The 18715-nt window shown below is 39.1% G+C and overlaps 2 long non-coding RNA genes across 2 annotated transcripts; both read left to right on the top strand.

Moving 5' to 3' along the window:
- The first annotated feature begins 8491 nt into the window (after positions 1-8491).
- LOC110945159 lies at positions 8492-9143 on the top strand. The gene is made up of 2 exons (XR_004859889.1): positions 8492-8971; positions 9071-9143. It is a non-coding gene; the product is annotated as an uncharacterized LOC110945159 (long non-coding RNA).
- A 5711-nt stretch (positions 9144-14854) lies between these two features.
- LOC110945158 lies at positions 14855-16125 on the top strand. Its single transcript, XR_002595068.2, has 3 exons — positions 14855-14998; positions 15542-15595; positions 15902-16125. It is a non-coding gene; the product is annotated as an uncharacterized LOC110945158 (long non-coding RNA).
- The last annotated feature ends 2590 nt before the right edge of the window (positions 16126-18715 follow it).

The raw sequence follows: 18715 nt of genomic DNA, 5'->3' as shown, positions 1-18715 counted from the left end.
CAGGAGTCTCGAGCATATCTTTAGGCAAAAGGAATTGAACATGAGACAACGTCGATGGGTCGAACTCTTGAATGACTACGAATGCGCCATCAAATACCATCCGGGCAAGGCCAATGTCGTGGCCGACGCCCTCAGCCGAAAGGACACCGTACCAAAGCGCGTGCGAGCATTGCAACTTACCATCCAGTCTAACCTCCCTACCCAAATTCAAAATGCTCAGATTGAAGCTCTGAAACCGGAAAACATCAGGGCTGAGTCCCTGCGAGGATCGAGACAGCAACTAGAACAGAAAGAGGACGGCGCCTACTATGTGGCAGGGCGCATTTGGGTCCCACTTTACGGAGATCTACGAGAGCTTGTGATGGACGAAGCCCATAAGTCCCGTTATTCAGTACATCCTGGTGCAGATAAGATGTACCACGACTTGAAAACCACATACTGGTGGCCTGGCATGAAAGCCCACATAGCAGCCTACGTTGGCAAATGTTTGACCTGCGCAAGAGTCAAGATCGAGTATCAGAAACCAGCAGGCTTACTCCAGCAACCGGAAATCCCGAAGTGGAAATGGGAGCAGATTTCCATGGATTTTGTTACAGGGCTACCTAGATCTCAACGCGGGAATGACACTATTTGGGTGATAGTAGATCGATTGACTAAGTCTGCACACTTTCTGGCCATTAAGGAAACAGACAAGTTTTCTACCTTAGCAGAAATCTATTTAAAGGAAGTAGTCTCCAGGCACGGGGTGCCAACTTCTATTATTTCCGACCGAGACGCTCGTTTTACTTCCGAGTTGTGGCAAGCTATGCACAAATCCTTTGGCTCACGTTTGGACATGAGCACCGCTTATCACCCGCAAACGGATGGGCAGTCTGAACGCACCATCCAAACCCTGGAAGACATGCTTAGAGCATGTGTGATCGATTTTGGCAAGAACTGGGAGAAGCATCTACCGTTGGTGGAATTCTCCTACAACAACAGCTACCACACTAGCATTCAGGCGGCACCTTTTGAGGCATTGTACGGTCGTAAATGCCGATCACCTCTTTGCTGGGCGGAAATAGGTGACAGTCAGCTCACAGGCCCAGAACTAGTGGTAGACACAACGGAAAAGATTTCCCAGATCAGGCAACGCATGGCGGCAGCTCGCGACCGTCAGAAAAGCTACGCCGATAAGCGTAGGAAACCGTTAGAATTCCAGGTCGGGGACCGGGTTCTACTTAAAGTCTCACCCTGGAAGGGTGTGGTCCGTTTCGGTAAACGGGGCAAGCTGAATCCACGGTATGTTGGACCATTCGAAATTACCGAGAAAATCGGTAAGGTAGCTTATAGATTGAACCTGCCTGCAGAGCTGAGTGCAGTGCACAACGTTTTTCACGTATCTAACCTGAAGAAGTGTTTGTCGGATGAAACACTTGTGATTCCTTTTAAGGAACTGACGATTGATGAGCAGCTACACTTTACTGAGGAACCGATTGAGATCACGGATCGAGAAATCAAAACCCTCAAACGTAGCCAGATACCCCTTGTACGAGTTCGTTGGAACTCACGGCGCGGCCCAGAGTTTACCTGGGAGCGGGAGGACCAGATGAAGTCCAAGTATCCCCAGTTATTCCCAAACGAAAACCCCAGCACTGAAGCTACAACCGAATTTCGGGACGAAATTCCAAACTAACGGGGGGATGATGTGACACCCCGTTAAAACACGCTAGCTTGGCAGTGGCTGCTTCAACTTTCGGGACGAAAGTTCTTAAAACTTGGGGATAATGTGACACTCGAGGTTTTTCCATACGAACACTTTGTGATATTTTGTGTATATAAATATTATTAAATGAAAACGTGACCTTTGTGCATGATATGTGATGTATGTATGTATTGTATATATATATATATAAGAGCCGAAACCACGACCCGAGACCATGACTCGCAACCGGGCGGTTGCGAGTGGGCCACTCGGTCTCGAGTGGGCCGTTGAGCCAAAACCGGTTTGGGCCGAAACCCCAAGCCCAACCCGAAAACACCCCTTGTATATATCCAACCTTTCCCTCATTTCTTTCATTTGGCACCTACACACAAACACATACACTTCTTATTCTCTCTCAACTAAGAAACCCTCAAACAACATCCAAACTCTTCCAAATTCTCGGTTCAAGCAAGGATCTCGGACAAGGACTCGGTCAAGATCACCACTCGGACACTCCATCTTCTCTCATTCTCTTCTCTTTGTTTTCGGCTCCCCCTTTTCATAACCGGTTAGTGTTATCTTTTCGGTACAAGATTTAGGCATGTTGTATGAACTAGAAGATGCTTGGTTAGTAGTTTATGCATGATTATTAGGTTGTTTGGTAAAGTTTGTGAATATGTGTTAACATGACTAAAATGACTTGATATTGGTAGTTACAAGTGTTCATAGCCAACTACACTATGCTTTAAAGTTTCTTGCAAAAATGATGTTGATAAACATAAGATTTCGGCTATAAAGTGTATGTTTCTTTGTTCTTGCATGATGATCTTGTTGATATATGTGATTTTTGGTTCATTAAAGGTATGATTTGTTAAAGAGAAAACCCTAGAAAAATATGAATATAGGATGAACTTGTTGAATGTTGGTTTGAAGATTCAAAATGGCAATGTTTGATCCATATTTTAGTAATGACAGTTTAAGAAAAGTGTTTGTAGAAATCCTATTGGTAGTTTCCTAATCTGGGTCTGATTTTATGTGTACAATTTGGACTGTCTTTTCTGCATCATCACGTGTGTATGAAAGTGACAGATTACGACTCGCAACCACGACATTCCGACTCGAAACCACACGGTTGCGACTCGCAACCAAAGCATGACAAGTCGAAACCTCGAGATTGCGACTCGAGACCACGCCGTTGCGACTCGCAACCAAAACGTGATGACTCGAGACCACGATTGCGACTCGCAACCACAGCGTGACAAGCCGAAACCACCTGGTTGCGACTCGAGACCACCTGGTTGCGAGTGGGCTGTCCATTTTAGTTATTGGGCCATTCTGTGTTAACTTGGGCTATCTGTTAAGTGGACTATGTGTTGCTGTGTTCTGTTTGACGGTGTTACTGTTAGGGCCGGCCCAATAACCCATGACTATTACTTGTATGCATGTTATGTGCCTGTATATGTTCTTACGTGATTACTTGTACACCGAACCTGACCTATACCGGTAACCATGTTAGGACGTGGTGACCAACGTGATTGACAAGTAACCTAAACCTACCGAGCAACCCAAGGTGAGTTCACAACTTAAAAGCATGCATCCCGGTGGTTTGGGATACGAGACTAACAACTCTATCCCCTGGTAAAAGGGGATACCATTTACATACCTTCCCTAGTTATTGGGAACAAAACTTACTTTTCCTTCCCGGGTATTGGGAAACCTTTTGGTTAATTACTGTTTATACGGATTGCAACTAACGGCACTAAACGAAACTCTATCACTCAAGTCCCTACTACAAATACCGATTAGTCGCCGGGTTAGGCGAACGGGTTATTAGTTGATAGCGCTATTTAGGTGTTTACCAGCCTCACACCGTGCCCTGGTTTGGGACGGTCGTGAACTAATGTACTCAGAAATCCGTCAATGATGATAGAACATTGACATCGGGGCATCCTGCGGATACGCAACGGTTACCTAGTGTTCGGTATTGGAAAAACAGTTTAGTCGCTAACTTTTGGGGTAGCTCCCCAAGGCATGTATAAACGGATAAATTAACCGGTGAAACAAAGTTTTTGGTAATTAAAACTGGACAACTAGTGAACTCACTCAGCATTATTGTTGACCCCCTTACTGCATGCTTTGCAGGAAACCAGTGACGAAGGAGCTTGCAGCTTGGGGGCGTGTAGTGTCTGTTCACCCTTGTATTGGGTGTTACCTTATTTTGAATCATGAACTTTGTTTTAAACTCCCTTACTTATGCTTCCGCTACTTGTTACTATTTTGAACTTAAAACTTTAAACTCTGAACTTAATATTTGCTAAGCTTATGAATAGTAAGTATTACTTTTGTTATCAACTTAAGTATTCGGTATAATTGGTGGCTGGATCCTGGTCAGTCACGCCCTCGAAGCGGGTGTTATCCGCAGGTGGATTTTGGGGGTGTGACAGTGGTGCCTGTTACACTTGTTGCACTTAGGGTAGCTTCCCCGGTAGCCACCCTGTTGCTGAGTGCCCTTGTTGTTGTCAGTTTTTCTTTGCTGAGCTGGGGCCTGAGTAGAGTTAGCATCTTTGCCCTGATTTCCATCCCACTTTCGTTTGCCATCACTAGAAGTTCCTTCCGCAGCACTGATCCTTTTGGGCAACCTGCCCTCCTCCACAGCCTGGTTGGTGAGTTTGTGGGCAAGACGAACCACGGGCTGTATGGCGGTGAGGTTGGCCGAAGTTACATGGCTTCTGATTTCGGGGACTAAGCCCTTGACGTACAATTCGATCCTTCGATACATGGGTCGGGACATGTTTGGGCAAAGAGCAGCGTAGTCGTTGGACAGTTTGGTGTAGGTCTCAATCTCTGACCCAACCATCTTGAGACCATAGTACTCGTCCTCGAGTTTGTGGATATCATCCCTGTGACAGTACTCTTCCTTGATCATATCCTTGAAATCTTCCCATGCAGTAGCATTAGCAGTTTCCAAACCAAGCATTTGAATTTGCGCCTTCCACCACGAAAGTGCGCTTCCCTCAAGGGTACCAGTAGCAAACTTTACCCAATTTGCTGGGGGACACTCGCAGACGGCGAAAACAGCTTCGACCTTCTCGATCCAGTGCAGAAGACCTATGGCACCCTCAGTGCCATTGAAAGGAAGAGGCTTGCAATCCATGAAGGTCTTAAAAGTACAGACACGTGGTTGCACAGGCGCATGCTGACCTGTTGTGGGAGTGATACGAATAGGTTTAGAGGTGAAAAGACGATGCGGCGGTAGGATCTAAGCATCCTAAAACAACAAGCTTACCTCCTAGGTGAGCTGCGAAAGCTGCAGCCACCGTGTTGATCAGGTTAGTAAACTGAGCCTGAGTCATGTTGACGTTTCCTCGTCCGCGTCCACTCATCGTCTTCATAACCAGAAAACATAGTATGAGTGTGGTGTCGTAACATAGCGAGAATGAGATAGAAGAGGGGAGGCGTATCTATCTAATCAGGCAAACTAGTACGTATAGTAAAGCAGAAAGCATAAGACAAACAAGCAAGTAAATATGGGTCCGAGCTATGAGGTCAGATAAGTCGAGCCTTGCACTTGGAGTGTAGTGTCGTCACGAGTCACGGGTTATAGTCTGGTTTTTCTCAAAAAGATTTTCCCCTTTTTAAAACCAAGTTCACTATAACCAATGGCTCTGATACCAATCCGTCACACCCCCAAATTCCACCTGCGGAGTATCATCCGCTTGAGGGCGTGACTGACCAGGATCCAGCCACCAATTATACTAAGCATTGGTTAATAGTAAAATAATTGCTAGCCAAAGTAGTTAGCAACATCGTAGTTTAAGTTCGATAATTAGTTTAACAAAAACAGCGGAAGCATAAACCAAAAAGATAGTTCAGAGTTCAAGATAATTAAAACCCAACAAACGGGTTTTGACGAACACTACACATTCCCAAGCAGCAGCTCCTCAGTCACTGGTTACCTGCAAAGCATGCAGTAAGGTGTCAACAATAATGCTGAGTGAGTTCACTAGTTGTCCAGTTTTAATTACCAAAAACTTGTTTCACCAGTTAATTTACTCGTTTATACATGCCAAGGGGAGCTACCCCAAAAGTTAGCGACTAAACTGTTTTTCCAATACCGAACACTAGGTAACCGTTTGCGTTTCCGCAGGATGCCCCGATGTCAATGTTCTATCATCATTGACGGATGCCTGAGTACATTAGTTCACGACCGATCCCAAACCATGGCACGGTGTGAGGTTGGTAAAACCTAAATAGCGCTATCAACTAATAACCCGTTCGCCTGGCCCCGGCGACTAATCGGTATTATGTAGTAGGGACTTGAGTGATAGAGTTTCGTTTAGTGCCGTTAGTTGCAATCCGTATAAACAGTAATTAACTAAAGGTTCCCAATAACAAGGGAAGAAAAGTAAGTTGTATCCCTCATAGGGGATAGTGTCGTTTGTAGTTCCGTTTCCCAAACCACCGGGAACGCATGCTTTAGGTTGTGAACTCACCTTGGGTTGCTCGGTAGATATTTTACTTGGTCAAACACGTTGGTCACCACGTCCTAGCATGGTTACCAAATATAGGTCAAGTTGGGGTACAAGTAATCACGTATAGCAAACACGTATAGACACACTTAAAATGCACGCATACGACAGTTGGGTTATTGGGCTTGTTCTAACATTCACAACAGTAACAGATACACAAGCAGTCCAGTCAACAGATAGCCCAACAAGTCATGGCCCAATAACACTTAGGCAGCCCAGTCGAGACAAGGGTGGTTTCGACTCGAGAATGCACGGTTTCGAGTCGCAACCAAGGGTTCCGACTCGCAACCTCGGTCTCGGTTCATCACGCTTTGGTTTCGAGTCGCAACCAGGGATTCCGACTCGCGACCCTGGTTTCGGTTCATCATGCTTGGTCTCGAGTGCGCTGCTTGCGAGTCGCAACCGGGAGATCTCGAAGGATCACGTTCTGGTCTCGAGTCGCAACCAAGGGTTCCGACTCGCAACCACTGTTACGTGCACCTGAATCCTTCTAGAACCTGGCAATTGTACTAACCAGTAGCATTTTGATTTCATGAAATTTTGTACTATCCAATGAGAATACAGAAACATGTTTTATTGTCTAAATCATAACAAAAATCAGATCAAAACAAGCATATTTGAATATTCATATCACCTTCAAACTTGTTCTTCATATGTTCATCATAATTATGAACTTTCAAGTCCTAAATCTAGCCTACAAAACCCGAAACAGCATGTTTACACAAGATTATCCATCAATCATTCATTTTTCAGTTATGCATATCATTTGGTAACAAAACCATCTATCCTAACATCTAGTTCATCATATATTCAAGCATATCATTCAACAAGCACATCAACATTCAACAATCATTTCAAAGATCAACTTGTTAACATCACAACCATTCGGTAAATAGGCACTCTTAATTACACATTATCATTTGAACATGAATATCATCAACAATAACAACACTTGATTCGATTTCCACTTAGCATTAAAGATCATCATTCATGTTATCACAATACAAGGGGTTGTATAATATGTAAATCTTCACATTATAGCTAAAACACATTGTTTCTATCATGCTAAAATCCCTAATGCACTTTATCATCAACAACCCAAAAAAAATCATGGTAAACACTTAAGACACTAACCGGTTGATGTTGTGGGTGCGAAGGATCAAAGGTTCCACTTCCGAGTGATGGTTCCGAGTAGAAATCCGGGAGTCTTGATGCTATGGTTGGATCCGAGAGAGATGAGAGGGTGAGGAGGTGATCTTGGTTTGCTAAGGTTTAGGGTTTTAGTGAGAGGTAGAGAGTGTGAGAGTTGTGAGGGTGAAATGAATGAGAGTGTAAAGGAGAGTGTGGTGAGGGTTTTGGGTTTTTATACCCGTTTCAAGACCGGCACACCCCTAGTGGGTTTCTCCAACCATGTTGCGAGTGGGGCTCAACGGCCCAACCGGCCCAACTGTTCACCCGGTCTCGAGTTGGGTTTCGTGGTCTCGGCCCACTACACACACACGTATCTATATATATATATATATATATATCATACATACATACAACACATTACCGGCACATAGCACAAAAGAAATCACCACTTTCATTTTATAACACATATACACGCAAAGTTACATCAAAGGTTTCCCGGGAAAATCCGAAGTGTCACACTTACAATACTTTTATATGTATAAATATGATCTTACACAAAAGTTAATAAAAGAGTTATAATTTATTCTCCCACCCTAATTACAAAAGATAGCACAAAGTCATGAATAACTTGCCTTTTCTATCTCCATACACTTCATAATCATTGGGCACATTGAAGTTGTGGCAAGCATGATGATGAAGACGCCACCCTCGTTTATAAAGAGACTCTAATCATGCCCGGCTAAACCAGACCAGACCACGAGTAGTATTATTTGATTTATTTCTATTTTTAGTAAATTTATTTTTATGTTTTTCATATATGTAAACAAAATGAATGTTGATTTGATGTTCATGAATAACATGTCTTTTGCTTTTATTTGACACCATTTAATCAGAAAACATCATTGCTTTTATTTGACACCATTAACATATGATAATAATCAAACCGAATGAATAGTGCCAGGCATCTTGCCTGGCACCTTGCTTCATGTGGTGGTGAGGGCTAATTGGCCCTTTTGAAGGTGGTGGCCTCATCACCGAACTAATAGCCAAGTGTTGATGAGATTATCATCAACTAAAAAATCTTATTAAAAAAAGTTGTTCTTCTCTCTCCATACCTTCAGCATCAGATGACAATCACCACCCTTTTAGATCAAAACGGCGATTTCCACAAACACCACCGTCTCAAATCAAAGCGAGGATTTACATGGCCATTGGTTCCATTTTATCTCTGACCAAGCCCCAAAGCGGCGGCGTTAGGGTTGCTTCGCGAACTGGCCGCCGGAATGCGACAACGCAAGTCATTGCCGGAGTTCAGGTGCGTTATTTTGCCTCTTTATTTGCTTTCTTAGTTGTTCAAATTTCCTCTTCGATCGTTTCCCCTTGCGGAATTTTTCCCCTGTGTCCGTTATTTTAGCAGAAATATTCTGTGTAGAATATTTAGTTGTCTCTCCAGGTAACTTTGATTTTGAAGTTGTTTTTCATCTTATTCGAACGTACTACTGTGTTTGAATGTTGAGATGATGATTGAACATGTTTGTACTTACTAAGGAGAAAGGATATGCCATTCACTGATAAACACAAGGCATGGCAGCAACTGAGAAGGGGCCGCTATGTGGAATTCAATTTGGTACACACTTTTGACATACTTATCGCTATTAACTTATTATTATTAATTATTATTTATCTTTTACTATCATGTGATTATAACCTTTTGAACAAATAAAAGGTGTATAATCGAAGAACAACATTCGGTCTTAAAACTGGAGGTCGGATTGAAAGCATTCTTGTCTCTTTGCCGCCTGGTTGAGAGCGGCGGGTTTATAACTTTTGGTAAGTTTATAGATGATCTCTCCCGCTGGCTGGGTGGATAAGGGTTTTATAACTTTTGGTAATTTATAGATGACCAAGAAGGGTTTCGAAGGCTGTGTTTTGTACAATATTATGGCGATTGTAGTGCCGGTGGTTGTTGAGATGCGGATGGCTTCTGCGATTGTTGATTGAGGTTTAATTTCTTCTATTAAAGAGTCGTAGCGAGTGGTGATGAGAGTTCTCAGTTCATTATTATGCCTCAGGTTAGGTTTTTAAGTTTCTTTAGTTTTGGTATTTAAATTAAGTCTTCTTACAATTTGAAGTCGAACCGCTGTCTATTGCATAAATTTCTAACTTAGATTCTTAGTATTTTCTCTATCTACTAAAGAATGATCAGACGGGTTTAATCCTCATTTGTGAAAAAACTTCATGGATCTTATTATTATTATTATTATGGCAGCTCCTAGAAATGATCAACTGTGTGATAGCCTTGAATGCAAACAGCAAGTTGGGAGTTTGAAGACCATATATGCTAGATCTCCAAGGTTTCTACTATAAATTAGAACGTTCTCAATTTCTCGATTCACTTTTGGCTTATCACAAATATAAAACTCTGTATGTCCCAACTCTTGGCAACAACCCAATCATAATTATATATTGATTTCAACGTTAATATGATTTTAGTTACATTCTGGGACGATACTGAGCTCTTCAATAATGATGGCCAAACTTGCCTTATTTTTGTTTAAACCTTATATTAGGCAATAAAAGGATGGAATTAAAGTATGGGAGCACTTTTTCATAACCAAGTTATAGTTTAAACATAAAATAATTAGTTCCATCGTTAACTAAGGTAGGGTTGTTAATCATGTTGGATTGGCGTGTTGACGTGTTAAAATCGTTGAACCCACACACAACCTATAATTATTTGGTTTATTTATTTTCTATATTGTGTAGACATATTCTGGATCTTTTTTTTTTTTACATATTTTGACTTATAATTATTAATCCAAAACGGACAGCGTGGCTGTGGGTTGTCCTTTATGGCAACAAGTAGCACATAGGCTACAAAGGCTGGTGGTGATTCTTAAATCTACTAAGTATGATACCCTAAAAATGTTTTTTTTTTTTCATTTTAATGAATTATGGCAGGTAGATGCTACATTGGGGGATCTGTCATGTGAGAGATATTACAACAGGGATTGTGTAGCTGCTGTTACAATGGGGTTAGCTACTAATGTTGTTTATGTTGAGTCAGCTCAGTTTGTTCCCAATGGAGGAGTAGACAAAAACAAATTTGGAGAAATGGTTCTTTCTTTTTCTTTTTCTTTTTCTTTTGCATTTATTTATTCAGATTTAAGAAATAGTTGATAATCATGAGTATTTGCAGGTTATTGACATGCAATGGGGCAACTTCAATACTCCACATCTTCCTATAACTCAGTTTGCATGGCCTTGAATTTAGAAAGCTCGAATCCAGGATCTCGGGTACAAAACATGTCCTCGATAACCCTTAACTATAATTCAACTTCGAATGTTCTTGACATTTCAATACTCCACATCTTCCTATAACTCAGTTTGACATGGCCTTGGATTCGGAAAGCTGGAATCCAGGATCTCGGGTACAAAACATGTTCTCGATAACCCTTAACTATAATCCAACTTCGAATGTTCTTGACATGATTCACAATGAGAGTAATCATGTTTTGGGTTGTCATTTCTAGCCCGTTTAATAAACATGTGATGTTCGGGTTGACCTGTTTAGTTTAAGGGGCGTGTTCGGATTAACCTGTCAAACAAACAAGTCCACGACCCTTCAACCCTTTTAAAGCTACAACAATAAATAAAATATATATTTAATAAGGCCAACCCGCCAATTGTGTATTATCTAACCTGGTTGATAATTAGGTTCATGACCCCTCAACCATTTTAAAGCAAAAAAATAAAATAAAAACAAAACACATATTTAATTAGGTTCATAATTGTTGTATGATATGTGTTTCAAGTCATTAAGTCACCTATGTACCATTATCATGGTAATAACACTCGCTTTTATATATGAGAAGTTCTAAGTTTATTGTTTGATTGTAGTTACGACATCATAAATTATATGGGCATGCATTGGCGCCTTAAAGACGCTTCGCGAGTGGTTAGAAGTTGTCGTTGGCCACCCATTGGAAAAGCATAACAAGGAAGTTAAATGATTTGGTCATAGGTAAGGTAGGTGGTGTTTGATGGAGCTGGTAACAATTTAGAAGTTATTGTATTTGTAACTATTTAGAAGTTATGTATTTGTAACAATTTAATTTAATAGATTTGTACAATACATGTATTTTAATCTAAAGAGTGTCCATACCACCACGACTCGCAATGAACCGAATCGAACCCTGCTAATCCCTGGCGCAACGCGCCGGGTTGAAAGCACTAGTTTACTAAGAAAACATCATTGTGAGTAAACTCTAAATTACATTTTTAATGTAAGTTTCTTTTAGGAAATTAGAATCTGTTAATAGAATTGGAATTTAAATAATTAGATTTCTGTCTAAAATGATTTAGAATTTAAAGGAATTAGAACTTATTAAAAAAAATGGTTTTGTAATGCATTTGGATAACAAACACAATCACTAAAATTTATCATCCCAGTCACATGTCGTTGACGCCACTGCAACATTGGTGACGATGACAATGTGGTAGTGGTTGTGGCAGCAATAGTGGCGGTGAGGAGTGATGGCTTTGACGAAAACTATGGTGGGGGCGACAATAGGGTGTGGCGAATGCGGGGTGAGTGGCTGGAGATCATTGGCGGTGAGGAGTGATGGCTTTGACGAAAACTATGGTGGGGGCGACAATGGGGTCGTGGTTGTGGCAGCTGTAGTGGCGGTGAGGAGTGATGGCTTTGACGGGTGCTGATTTTTCGCACGTAGTATTACTTTTACCGAAAATTTCCGGAAAAAGATTTTGTAATGTAAAATATTTGATTTTTTAATAGTACGGCCTCCACCAATTTGAATTTTGAGAGTCTGGCCCCTCCTGAGTTTTCGTTCAAGCTCCACCACTGCTGGAGATATCCCAATAATGTTTCAATTCCAACAAATTCTGCAAATCAAACACATTAAGAGCCTCACCAATGTACAATTTGATTCCAACAAGTTGCTAAAATCATATTAATTAATCTAATAACACACATTTAGCTGTTAAAAAAATATAATAAAGTAGTTGATGAGAAAAAGACCTTCAAATTGGTCTTATTATCAATTTATCATCTCACATTTAATTATCCCAAAAACCAATAAACAAAACATTTGAATCTTGCAAGTGCATTATTCTATAATATAAAAAAAGATTTGCAAATATTATACAAAATATAAAACGATGATTTGGTAGACAGATCTTCAGCTCGACGTATCGCATCGGGATTTGATGTTATCAACATTTTGATTCTCTACCGATTCTATACTCAAACTATATATATACCATCGGTTGATCTTTAATTAACACACACTCTCAAAACACATTTTCGCCAATAAGAAGTCATTGGATCGAATCATACTACATTTCAACTTTCAAGTCGATTGATATGAAGTTGGTGGTTTTATTGGTTGTTGTAACCGCGTCGCTTCTCGTCGTGCCGCCAATACTTCCGCCATTGCCGCCTCCGCCCATGATGTTTATGTTATTTCCGGTCGGGATTATGGCCGCGCTTATGTTAATGGTGGTGCCGCCGGTTAAATCTGCGTCCAATCATCGCTTAAATAATGAGTTTTATTTTCAGTAGCTATATATTTCGTCGTGGTTAAGAAAAAGTTCTAGTAGTTTGGAATTTCCACTAGACAATATACATTGTTATAGGGTTTTTGTTTTTTGTTTTTTTATTTATAATCTTGTGGTCTATGTATTTTATATGTGACCAATTTATTTTGTTGAATTTTGCTGCGTGTAGTGAAAACAATAGAGTAGTTTATATTTAATCTTTAAACTTTTATGAATAAACACACTCGTCTTATTTAATTTTATTTTCAGTGTTTAAAAATAGGATCACCCGTAGCGAGCTACTAATTGTAGCGCAATCCATTAGCTAGTAACATTCCAATGACGCCGATGGTTCCCGGTTGGACGACCGGTTAGATGCTATTTCATAACATTGTGGGTTTCATTTAATTGTATTTACACCTCCATAATGTTGGGTCTAACTAATTGTGCAAAGAAAAACCTGGATATTAAACCCTATCCGAAACAAGGTATTAAAAAAACTGGTTCCTCTGTACCTAGTTCCACACACTATGAGTTGAAACTGGTTTCAACTATGTTATACCCAACCCAAAACGATCAAAAACCAAAATAAACTCGAAACTTGAACCGGAAAACCCGATCACTTTCTCTTCAAAACTAATACCCGGATTTTGACCCTCTTAACTATACCCGGAACCGGCTTTCAAAAAAGTTCATTTGTTTACCTCTAGGTCTAACAATCTATACTAGTTTTTTAAATGGTTAAGATAATATTTAACAATGGTTTTAAATCAAAACAAATCAATAACTTTTTGTAATCTAAATTAAACACTAAAGACAGATAACTATCGACATAAAGATTTAGACGGAAAATGTCACACACATTTTAGACAACTACAGACAAAAATGAATGTTCTTAGTTAAGATAAATTTAAAATTTTAGTTTATTATACTTATTTTTTAGTTGCTTTAAACACAAGTGGTTCTACCTATTGTGGTTTGTATGATAACAATGTATGACACTCGGTTTTTACATCTTGAATCTTGATTGTTGAATATATATTCGACACTTGAGAAAACATTGACTCATCAAACATTTTTAATAGAGTGTCACAATAAAAAAAATTAGATATGTTATTGGCGCGAAAAATGTAACAATTTTTCAAATTATCTTATTCATGTAGTGTAGGATCGTTTTCGCACCCAAACGAGTCGATCAGAAGAGTTTATACTCAGAACGAAAGGCGGAAACAGACGTAATGAGCTCAGTTCAGCAAAATATACACGTAAACTGCCTTTCTGATTGATTAGATGACAAATTACAGCGAGACAGCACTTCGTTACACTGACCGGAAAGGATTCTACTAATCTCGCTTGAACAGGTATTTATAGGCCTGTGATTTCGCTTGAGAGAGTTCCAAACGGAATTAATGTTCCAAGCGGAACTTAATTCAGTGCGGAATTACATGATGCATTTCAAGCGGAATTACAAGCTTCAAGCGGAATTAACTTTATCTCGAAGTGCGTGCCCTGATTTAACATTCTACGAACAAGACTCGATACAAGCCGAAGTCGACAGACGCATGCACTAACAGACTCCCCCTCGAATGTTGACGAGTCTTAAGTGTCGAGTCTTCAACATCTTCAGTCTTTATCAGTCTTCGGGCTTCTCATGAAGTGTCTAACATTGTAAAGCATCCTCAAATCTTTCTCTTCTCTTTATCTGCACGAACAGACTCCCCTCGAACTCCTTTACTGTAACACCCCAAAATATGCAATTTATTTATGTTATTTGAAATGTCTAGACAAGTTATATTTAACCTAGTTAAGTAGTTATACTAGTAACTTGATAGGAAGAAAAGTTAAATGATAAACAAACAAACTAAGAAAGTGAAGGGACTAAACTTGTTAAAAAGAATAAAGTTTTAATTAAAACAAATAAAGGAAAAAGGGAAAACACAAAACACACGTACTGGTGTGTTTGTGGGATCGATCAAGAGGGAGAAGCCAAGAACAAACCCTAACTTTCAGAAAATCACAAGATTAGGAAGGAATTAAGGGCCTAAATTGATGCATGAGCTCCAATCTTTAACTATCTAAGCTTGTTCAACACAAGGTAAGTCGAAAATTCTGATTTGATGATTTGTAGAAAGTGGGTTTTAACCCAATCATGAAATCATGTGGAAATCTTGTGTAATTATGAGTTAGGAATTCGTAATAGACTGAGGATTTTGTATAATTTTGATTGTTTGGATGATTAGGGTTCATACCCACTTGTTGTAGGAAAAAAATGAACATGATGAATTATGATGATATGTTTATGGAGGTGAATTGATACATAATCTGAATGTGATAGAGAAATTAGATTAGTTAAGATGGTGTAGGATGAAAGAAAGTCATGAACTTGATTGATTCTTGTTAGATTAGAAGGTGAATAAGTAGGGTTATGCAATAAATACTTGTACTTTGTGCTTTGTTGATAATGTGCACATCAAGTGTTTGACAAAATGCCTCAATGAAAATGCTAGTCATATAAGCCATAAACTTTGTGTGAATTGAACATGTTTATGAAGCATGAGTAAATTGTATGATGTTTTATCGATTGATATGTGTAACTGAGCATGAAACATGAATTAAAAGAATGAATGGTTATATGTAGGCGTTAAGGAAGAAAGTTCGAGTCAAGTGAAGCAACAAGGGGATCAAGACCGAGGTACGCTTCTTGTACAAATTTTTGGTTTCATTATAGATATGTGTTTATCAATAATGTGTTAATTCGAATCAAATATGGAGAAAGATGTATGCATAGACCCTTCTCTTGAAAGGGTCGAATGATGTTATTGTAAGTTTAGAAGGAATGGTATGAAGTTCCGTTGGAACATTTTACCGTGCAAAGATGAAAGAATGTAGCAAAGCACAAGTTGTGAATGTCACATTTGTTTCTAGCCCGTAAGTTAGATTCTTGGGTTAAAGAAAGTAATTTTTGTTCTAATGAGTTTTTGATGTTGTGGTCATGTAGGTAAATCTCATGTCTAGCTATCAAGCTCCGCCCGGTTCGAACACGCCTCAAGCCCGTCAAGCGTTCCGCATTTTGTAAAAGTCAATGTTTAATACTTTGTCACTTATGTTTTCGTCTAGTAGTTAAACCTAGTTTTATTATGTTTGTCTTTTGAAGAACTTGTCGTAAGTACGTACATAAACTTGATGGTTTTGCAAGTAAAATATGGTATGTTTTGACGTGTATGTTGTGTCTTTCGAATGATTTTGGATCATGTAAAACAGGGGACCGCTCGTTTTTCAAACGGGTCATGCCCAATTTTCGTTAGAAAAGTACGTTGTTATTTAATAAATAAAAAAGAAAATTATGGACGTTACATTTACCAGGATTTGAACTTGGCTCTTGCTTCTCTCTAATTCTCTTGATCAGATCTCTTGATTCATTAATTTCACGAGCATCATCAGCTTGCGTGAATATCAGGCTTCTAGAATCTTAACCTGGCTCTTAACATCTACAGACTCCCCCTTTCGATAAACTGGGATCGCAGTCTGGCTTCCACAGGTTCAAGATCGTGACCTGGCTCATACTTTGCTCAGGATCGAAACCTGGCTTTCTCAGATTTCATACCTGCACAATCTCTACCACACAATAAATTTCACAAATTTAACATTTATACATTCAAACTCCCTCTCAAATTAATCCAGAATGATTTTCATTATAAAGCTTCTGATGACCACTGGTAGGAACACAAACAAACTTCCCTTCACACAATGTTCATCTTGTTCAACACTTGGAATTTTGAAAATCAGCCTTTCAACACCAGTTGTCGAAAATCTTTTTGGATTTTTCAAAATTTTATGCTAAAACACACTTCAAATCTTTTTGGAATTTTTGAATAAAGTGAAATGCAGTAAAGAAATATTTACATACAATATTTTTGTGAGTTTGTGTAAGAGGATCATATCAGTTTTTGAGACAAATCACTAACACCGTTAAGCTTAATTTCATTTTAAGTTCTAAACAATTCACCTAGATTGTCAGTATACTTGTCCATTTAAATTTTCAAACAAAGTTCAACTGTTTCAAGATACGAGATTAGTGTTTTAAGCACTTAAACTAACTCGCGTGTCCCACTGCTTGAATATACTCCTGTATCCAGATCCCAATATTCAGTCTTACAGGTGAGAATACCTAGATGATATCTGTAAAAGGGTTAAATGCGAAACCGTGAGAGCTCAGGTCAGAACTTCCGTTCAGCAGAGAGATGACGGCTCGACTTTTGGTGTGTTCCCTTTAGAGAATCTTTTCTTCAACAGCACATGATTAGCATTTTTCAATGTTTCATCATTTTTTTGTACTGAGGGCTAGCTATATTTCAAGCAAATGCAAAGTATTATACGGGGACTAGGCCATTGCTTCCGCAAAATCAGAAGTCCCGGGATAATACCCCAGATATCACTGAGTATAAAGACCTAGTATCTCAGAAAGAGAGACCTTTCAATTAAGATTTCGGGGGTTACCCATATATCCAAGAAATGTTCCCCACGATATAAGCAAGTTTGAAATTTAGATTTATATCTCGAAAACAATCTACTAAATGTATAAAAACCTACTGGCACATCCATAGTGAGATTGTTTATCACATTTTTTACTTTACAATTCTTTAGCATGTTGTGATAGTCCACTGATGTACTATCATTTCCTCTTTTTACAACAAAACTCATTTTTGAATTTTATCATGTTTTTGGATTGGTATGAACTCTTCCTCCTGAGCTCTGATACCACATGTAGGATCGTTTTCGGACCCAAACGAGTCGATCAGAAGAGTTTATACTCAGAACGAAAGGCGGAAACAGACGTAATGAGCTCAAATTCAGTAAAATATACACGTAAACTGCCTTTCTGATTGATTAGATGACAAACTACAGAGAGACGGCACTTCGGCAGTACTTTGTTACACTGACCGGAAAGGATTCTACTAATCTCGCTTGAACAGGTCATTTATAGGCCTGTGATTTCGCTTGAGAGAGTTCCAAACGGAATTAATGTTCCAAGCGGAACTTAATTCCGTGCGGAATTACATGATGCATTTCAAGCGGAATTACAAGCTTCAAGCGAAATTAACTTTATCTCGAAGTACGTGCCCTGATTTAACATTCTACGAACAAGACTCGATACAAGACGAAGTCGACAGACGCATACACTAACATGTAGTTTGTAATATTTTAAAAGAGTGTCACAAGTAAAAAAAATATTAGATATCTTATGGGCGTAGAAAATATAATAGTTTTTCAAATTATCTTATTCATGTAGTTTGTAGTATATTAAGTAATTGTGTTTGTTTTATAAGTTTAAGCTTTCCTTATTAATGCTACATTCAATCAATAATAAATTCCATTAAGGTCGAATTAAAACTCATATATTATACCCGTTGAGTACTTTGCATCGTTTTGAAAACTGGACTGGATTGATCAATCAGGCCACTAGACTAGGGGCGGACCTACCTTGTAAAAAGGGGTAACCTCCGTTTTCCATTGACGCTCCGGCGATAATGTAAATTTTGGAAAAAAAAAACTGTCTTTTTTTCGATTTCGTTACCCTTTTTTTAAACGTTGCCCCTATAAGAATTTTCTAGATCCGACACTGCACTAGACCTTTACTATTAAAGATTTAAGTATCGATAATGATAATATTACTAATATTATCTCATGAGAAAAATTCCCTTTTTAATGGGAGAATTGGTGGAACGTAGAGTACAAAAACAATTAACTTTTTGGAATAAATAGGAAGGACCGAAGGAATGATAAGTTGGTATCGGACCCTTTGTCCAATAAT

This window comes from Helianthus annuus, chromosome 6, assembly GCF_002127325.2.
Source record: "Helianthus annuus cultivar XRQ/B chromosome 6, HanXRQr2.0-SUNRISE, whole genome shotgun sequence".
In the NCBI taxonomy this organism is placed as follows: Eukaryota; Viridiplantae; Streptophyta; class Magnoliopsida; order Asterales; family Asteraceae; genus Helianthus; species Helianthus annuus.
The sequence above is the reverse complement of the archived record's forward strand: the minus strand, read 5'-3'. Positions and strand labels throughout refer to the sequence as shown.